Source organism: Podarcis filfolensis (assembly GCF_964270895.1).
Source record: "Podarcis filfolensis genome assembly, chromosome: 12".
Taxonomy (NCBI): Eukaryota; Metazoa; Chordata; class Lepidosauria; order Squamata; family Lacertidae; genus Podarcis; species Podarcis filfolensis.
In genome coordinates, this window is record NC_139614.1 from 38446672 (window position 1) to 38454775 (window position 8104).

The window sequence follows — 8104 nt, forward strand, 5'->3', positions numbered from 1 at the left end:
GATTATGTTCAAGAACCAAGGTACCACTGTATTATGACTTTATATGGCTTTCATATTGTCCAGTACCAAAATTCGGGAATGTTATACTGACTGTTACTGAGAATTTCTACTCCAGCACTGGTCACCGTCAGGAATGTGTAGCTCTGGTGAGGAGGTTTTTCGTGTGATCAAACCAGCCTATGTAACTGACTCAGGTTATGGTCCTCAAGTGGAGCTGCAACAACATTTCCCCATGTCCTCTGTTTACCCACTATTAACCTTCTACTGTATTCTGAGAAAGATGAACTGGAGTGAGCAGACAAATTCAGGGATATGGGCATAACCTGCCATAAGTGCAGGTTGTCTTAAAAAGCTGCATCGGGTACCTCAGTGACAGGAACCAATCTCTGGCTGACTCCCTTCTGGTCTAAGGGTGTCTGTACAAAGTCTAATAATAATAATAATAATAATAATAATAATAATAATAATAATAATAATAATAAATTATTTATACACCGCCCATCTGGCTGAGTTTCCCCAGCCACCCTGGGCGGCTTCCAACTGAATATTAAAAACAATACAGCACCAGACATTAAAAACTTCCCTAAACAGGGCCACCTTCAGTTGTCTTTTAAAAGTAAAATAGTTGTTTGTTGCCTTGACATCTGGTGGGAGGGTGTTCCACAGGGCAGGCACCACTACTGAAAAGGCCCTCTGCCTGGTTCCCTGTAACTTGGCTTCTCGTAGCGAGGGAACTGCCAGAAGGCCCTCAGTGCTGGACCTCAGTGTCCGGGCAGAGCGATGGGGGTGGAGACGCTCCTTCAGGTATCCAGGACCGAGGCCGTTTAGGGCTTTAAAGGTCAGCACCAACACTTTGAATTGTGCTCGGAAACGTACTTATCTGGATGTCTTCCAGGAGGGGCACGGAAGCCTTTTCATTTTGATCTCACCCCCCCAAAAGTGCTTTTGGGGGGAGCAGTGATCTTGCATGGGTCACATGACTAGCACAGGCGTCCGGCCCCGGAATACGGAACCCCAGTTTTCCGCCTTGGCTGAGCAATTTGTGACCATTAATGTTAAAAATTCGGCCATGGAAAATTTCTGTGGTGTCCCCCTTCCCTTGATGCCCTAAGCATGTGCTTATTTTCTTAATGGTTAATCCAGCCCTGGAAAAAGCAAGATCGTCTTAAATTCTTGTGTTCCTACTAAGGGCATTACTTAACCTTTCAGCTGTATGTGCGGTTTCAGAAAGGCCCAAAGGTCATCTGCTAGATGCATTCAAGGTTAAAACATTAGGAAAGAACCTGATTCCCACCCCAGTAATACCTAGAGCAATATTATCAAATACAGTAGTACCTCAGGTTACATATGCTTCAGGTTACACAGGCTTCAGGTTACAGACTCTGCTAACCCAGAAATAGTACCTCAGGTTAAGAACTTTGCTTCAGGATGAGAACAGAAATTGTGCTCCGGTGGCGCAGCAGCTGCAGGAGGCCCCATTAGCTAAAGTGGTGCTTCAGGTTAAGAACAGTTTTAGGTTAAGAACGGACCTCCAGATCGAATTAAGTACTTAACCTGAGGTACCACTGTAACCATTTAATAGTAACCAAACAGGTCATAATTATGATAGTAACACACACACACTGCCTATGCGAAGCATTTTGCAAATAGCAGTATAAAAAGACATAAGAGCATAAAAGAAGATTAAAGCATTTTAAAAGGAAGATACAAGTAACTGAAACCGAATGAGTAAAATTATTTTCAGCTGGAAGCATTCGTCTCCGTAAGGTTCCCCCAATATTGTGCTTATACCGTAGCAAAACTATTAACACAGGACAAGCAGCCGCTGTTATTTTAAGCAAGGAAGCCTACGCTTTTGGCATGCATACTAATGCTTTTGGCCAATTTCAATGTTCATAACAATAATTATTCAGGGTAAAGAACCACTGAGATGGCTGGAGATACTGGGCACCATGTGCAGTCTAAGAAAATCTCTGTGTGTGACTGCATCCCCTGTAATTCTCCTAAATGGCGGTTTTCCTTCTTAAAATGGTCCCTTCCACAGCATCTCATAGGTCTGGAGACTCAATAATGGAGAAACTGGAAGAGTGTACTGCAATGATAAGGTACATGTGTTTGAGATGCTCTGGTGAATATGGCTTGCATCAGTTGGCCGGTGCGGGGAATGCTCTCCTCAGTGACAAGTCAATCAGACAGAGCAAAAGCAGTACAGTGATACCTCAGGTTAAGTACTTAATTAGTTCCGGAGGTCCGTACTTAACCTGAAACTGTTCTTAACCTGAAGCACCACTTTAGCTAATGGGGCCTCCCGTTGCTGTGCCGCCGCCGGAGCACAATTTCTGTTCTCATCCTGAAGCAAAGTTCTTAACCTGAGGTAATATTTCTGGGTTAGCGGAGTCTGTAACCTGAAGCATATGTAACCTGAAGCGTATGTAACCCGAGGACCACTGTATCTAGGAATCTATATATCAGCCAGCGGCACCAGATTGGTTCTCTGGCATCAGGCTGTTCTCTCAGTGCCCCAGCTGAAAGTATATTGTTTAGAGTTGCTTTTTTGGGGGGGGGTGCTGTATGCAGAGACCCTCCTAACCCCTGGGTCCAGCAATTGTTAAAATATGAGTGACCCTAGCTTCCTGTTGAGGCGATTGCCTGGGTGATGGGGCATTAAGGAAAACGAAAGGAAAGGGGCTCTGTGTGTGACGACAAGAAGATGAAGTCTGAGTTTAGAGTTGATGGTTTGTGGTGAAATGACCTAGAAGTAAAGCAGCTAGCTAGAGAGAGAACCAGGCCTGCTTTCTGCTGGAATCCAAACTATGGGAGAAACAAGATCTGTTTGGGGGTGTCAGTGCTGTGAACCCCTCTATGTTAGGCTCAGGTTGTAGCAATGTGTAAATAAACCATATTTACAGTCACTGCTGTGCCTCAGGAGACAGAGGAAACGCAAAGCCTCAGTAAGCACCTAGAAGTCCTGGAATCTCTCACTGCTTGGAGACGGGTGGCATCCAACATTTTATATATATATATATATAGATAGATAGATAGATAGATAGATAAATTTTTTATTAACAAGCCAATCAAATCACATCACATTAATTCCAAATTACACAGCCAAATTTTTACATTTTTGTTGGGGGTACCCATGCTTCGAGCTCAGAAAGGGATCTCTTGCTGCTGCTTTGATGTTCACAGTTCTGTCCAAATAATATTCACAGTTCTGTTCCATCTTCTCTTCCATCGTCCAAATAACATCTTGTTATTGTTGTCATTTACTCCTTTCTTTGTGACCTCTGGTAGTCTCCACAAGCGGGTTGAAAACAAACGTTATTATATCCTGTGTGGATTTTGCACTCCTCCCAGAGCCATATCAAAACAGACAGACGCCATTTCCGCACCTCCGTACAAAACATTCCCAAAGTCTGTCCATTAATTCCCACAGGCCTGCCAGGGTGGCATCCAACATTATGTACATTCCCCCCTCTAATCAGCAGACCTGGCAGAGCGGAGGGGAAGAGAGCAGTCCACAAGGCTTCCCGACTGAACCCCATGATTCTGCAAAAGTGGCTGTTCTAGAAGCAACAGCACCTATCAGGTCCCTTAGGGGGACTTGAGTTTTGAATGAATACATGCTCCCTTCCTTACAGAGGTTTTTTTGGGGGGGGGGGTTGCGCAAAATATTTGCCAATGTGGGGTCACAAGGTCACAGATGGCATAGTCTTTGTTGCTAGATCTGCAGGTTTTCAGCTCTTTTTTGGTCTAGGTACAATCATGACAGCCAAGAATTCTGCCCTAAATGGAGAACAGAAACTTTAAAATGTCTCAGAGTTGTGTAATAAAAGGAGCCATTATTGACACACACACCCATTTTACCTAATAACGATGGTGCGTTTCATTCCAGTCATTTAAAAGGCATCTTTATTTCTGCAGAGGAAAGGGAGGAAATCTTCTAAGATTCTGTAATGTAAACATGTGCTGACATTAATTATTGTAATATTTATCTGCAAAACAGATGGTAATGCTTTCCAAAAATGTGTGAGCAGCGATCAGAATGAATTTATGGAGGCATTACTGCTTCTACCGTGCTCTCATCTAGGTGTAACCTTGGTCTTTGGTCCATGCAAAGGGGCTGCCTTTTCAGTGAAGTTCTACCAGACAGATGGAAAACATTATTAACTACTGTTTTCCTTTCTTGTCAGAAATGTTTTGTCTAATCATCACATAATTACACATCCATATTGTAGTAAATCACGCTATATAAACATTTCAAACAGAGTGGAACTATTAAGGTGAAATGCAAAATATTCCAGACTTTAAAACAAAACAAATATGAAGTGAACCGTGCTGAGTAAGAAAACGCTAAAATCAAGGTCAGACAAAAATATAACTCCATGATTTTGGCATTTGGCTTTCACAGAGCTACATTCTGTTAACCCACAGACGTTAATATCCTGGGTGCTTTGATAGACTCCCCCCCCCCCCCGGCTTCCTTTTGATATGCTTGGTAAAGAAACTTCTATTTCTAGTTGGTGTTCCCTTCAAAAAAGTGAATGAGTGGCTTGGATTGGGTCCATCTTCCACATGGTTGCCCTTTCCTTGAGTACAAATGGCCTGTAGCAATTCTCTCTCTCTCTCTCTCTCTCTCTCTCTCTCTCCCCACCCCCGGCTTCTTCAGCTGGTCACCTATCATGGGCAGAGCCAGGATTTTTGTTGAGGAGGGGCAGGACTTTGTTAGGGGGGTCCAGAACTGATGTGATTGGTCAGTTAGTTAAGTACAGTGGTACCTCGGTTTAAGAGCAGTCCGGTTTAAGAACGATTTGGTTTACAAACGCTGCAAAACCGGAAATAGTGTCTTGGTTTGAGAACTTTACCTCGGTCTAAGAACGGAATCCGAACGGTGGAAGGGCACCGGCGGCAGGAGGCCTCATTAGGGAAAGCACGCCTCGGTTTAAGAGCGCTTTCGGTTTAAGAATGGACTTCTGGAACGGATTAAGTTCGTAAACCGAGGCCCCACTGTATTTCTTTTGTTTTACTTGACCTAGGAAGGTCAGCTGCCCCCCTGCCCCACCTTGGCTATGCCCATGTCACCTGTCACATACTCTGCAACATTCCACCAATGAAAATACAGTAGTAAAGGGCGTGTTTGGGACATCACCAAGGCCCACCACCATTTATCATGATGAAGATTCTACTCCACATACCCTACAATGGTCAAGAGCTGCTGGAGTTTGAAATGAGGAGTCTTGGGGTTTGTGAGCACCACTGTGTGGTGAACAACCGACCTGCATGTTTCAGCTTTTGCAGTTTAGTGTCCTCAGGCCCTGGACTGACTCCACTCACCCTGGCTGGTCATTGGATCCTCCTGGACCTGCACCTCAGGACACTCATAGTGATTTATAAAGCCCTGAACAACTTGGGACGGAGATATCTGAAACTGTGTCTCCCACAAAGAGGTGGGGGGAACATTCTTTCATATGTGCTGGACTTGTAAAAGGGTAAAAGAGTACTGGGAAACGACCCATAATGAATTTGAAAATAATAATAATAATAATAATTTTTAATTTATTAAAAGAATGTTTAAAAGTACCCCCCCCCAAAAAAAACAGAGTCCTTTCTGTTGGGGATAATCCAGACTGAAATTTCCAGGTGTAAAAAAAAAAGGTTATTTATGTATGCTACTACTGCGGCCCGTGCCTTGTTAGCCCCAAAATGGAGGGAGGTTCCAGTTAAAGAAGAATGGCAGCTTAGGTTGACAGAATATGCACAACTCGCAGACTTAACATATAGAATAAGAGAACAAGAAGAACATACGTTTAAAGAAGATTGGAAAACGTTTATTGGCTATATGGAAAATAATTGTGTGCAGCTGAAAACGCTGGCAGCATTAAGATAAAATCAACAGTGTAAATAAGTTTTAATGGATGCAATAACGGAATACTGAACGGCATAGTTTTTTGTAAAATATGCAGGGATTTATGATACGTAAAATGAACCATGGAACGAGAAGAAGAGAAGTCGTTGGTATCTTAAGGATGTAAAATGAGTATTCTAAATTATAAAACAGGAAAATTTAATAAAAATTATGCCAAAAAGAAGAAGGAACTGTCTCCCATACCTGCCTTTGCATTAAGATCTACACCCCGGGTATAAGACCTGTTTTACAATGGCACCCCAGTTTTGCCTTCCTTTGGATATTTGACCAGCACCAATTTTATTCTTCAATGCCATTTGAAAGCTTCCCCTTTCCAGCAGACTTTTACTGGGATTTAGGGAGCCGCCAAGCTGCCTTTCTTTTCCTTTTTGCAGGAGAGATTCAAGGACATAGTGGGAAATTTAGGGTTGCACAATTAAAGTTGATTAAAGTATTCTGTCATCCTACTGCTAGAAATTCACTTTTGAAAAAACAAACAAAAAACCCCACATTTTTTTCTGGTTAGGAAATGGTTGGCATCCATTGGGAAACAATGGAGGAGTGTGCTTTTGGGAGTGAAGTCAAACTGTTGGAAGATTGCAGCACCTGTTGTGGCTGTAGAGACCGGTACAGGAGAGACACGCTTTGGTGCAGGTGGTGCAGATGAAGGTGTCTGGCTGTGCTGCTGCAGATGCACCATGGCGTTTCTTCTCTTCATGTCATGTTTGCAGACATTTTTGTAGTGCAGAGTTGGTCTGCGAACGGGCTTGGTGCCTGAAGCACCAAATAGTGTATAATGAATAAAAATAAAAATTTATTTATATCCCGCCCTCCCCAGCTGAAGCCGGGCTCAGAGCGGCGAACAACAGTAAAAGTAACACAGTTTACATAAAATCACAATCAATTAATAGAAATACATTCTAAAATCAATTCATTCTAAAATCAATTCAGAATCAAATTAATGGCAACCATTGGGCTAGAGTTCTATGAGGATTACCAAAGGCCTGGTGGAACAACTCTGTCTTGTAGGCCCTGCAGAAAGATGTTAAATCCCGCAGGGCCCTAGTCTCCTGTGACAGAGCGTTCCACCAGATCGAGGCCACAGCCGAAAAAGCCCTGGCTCTGGTCGAGGCCAGCCTAACCTCCCTGTGGCCCGGGACCTCCAAGATATTTTTGTTTGAAGACCATAAGGTCCTCCATGGGACATACCAGGAGAGGTGGCTCCATATGACTAATGGGAAGACCTATAGACACTCTACAAGCAAATCGCGACGAACATTCATTGCCATATAACCTCCCCACAAACAATTCAGAATAAATGTTCAACAAAGACCAAATACAACCTAACCTCCGTATATGCTTTGTGCAGAATGGTCAATAAATAGGTCACCTGGAAGAGACCTTTATTACATGTTTTGAATGCTTGTGCTGTGATTGTTGGGCTGTGTTTTTAATCTCCTCTTTGTATTTATTATTGTATTGCTGTAGTTTTAAATTTTATTATTGCATTCAGCCCAGATACCACGTTTAACATATTTTAAACAAATAAAGCCACATTGCTTTCTCACAGACACAAGGTCTGTCAGGAAATGGCTCTAGGTGACTAGTCAGCAATGTCCTCCATCTGAAATGCAGACTCCTGTTTATGAGCACGACAAAGAAATTGTCCCGTCCCTCCCTCAGCTTGATGGAGGCAGGCTGTGGTCTGGTCTCACAATGGGTCTGGGATGGAAGCAAAAGGGAAAGAATTATTGACAAAAATTTAAAAACCATCTAGAAAGGCAGTCTATGGCTAGACCAATTCAATATGTAGGAAACAATTTATGAACCTATAATGTTCCCATCTTCAGCAGAAAGTGAACTCTGGCTGTCCGGACAAATCTCTTATTTCACCCACACAAACAGACCTCTTGCTGTGCTGAAAGGCAATGCACTAAACAGAAGGCCAGTAGACTTGCAAAAAAATAAAAAGTAAACGGGGAAATTATTTAAGCAGAGAGTACCTTGTTTACAAAGGGCAAGTCCCAGGGTTTGAGTTAGAAGTAAAATCCATAACCCAGAGTACACTTCAGCACTGAAGTGAGTTTTTCATTCAGAAGCCTGAAGCCTAGACCAATAGCTTTAGGAGCTGTTTATTGAAAACCATATATCTGCAGGACAAGGTCTCTGTTAAAATTGAAATACTAGTTTTGGGATCCA

General features: G+C 42.8%; 1 long non-coding RNA gene across 1 annotated transcript; it reads right to left on the reverse strand.

Moving 5' to 3' along the window:
- Positions 1-3252: 3252 nt before the first annotated feature.
- On the reverse strand, positions 3253-5051 carry LOC310745328. The gene is made up of 3 exons (XR_014540083.1): positions 4779-5051; positions 3868-3951; positions 3253-3786 (listed from the first exon to the last, which is right to left on the reverse strand). It is a non-coding gene; the product is annotated as an uncharacterized lncRNA (long non-coding RNA).
- Between the last annotated feature and the right edge of the window lie 3053 nt (positions 5052-8104).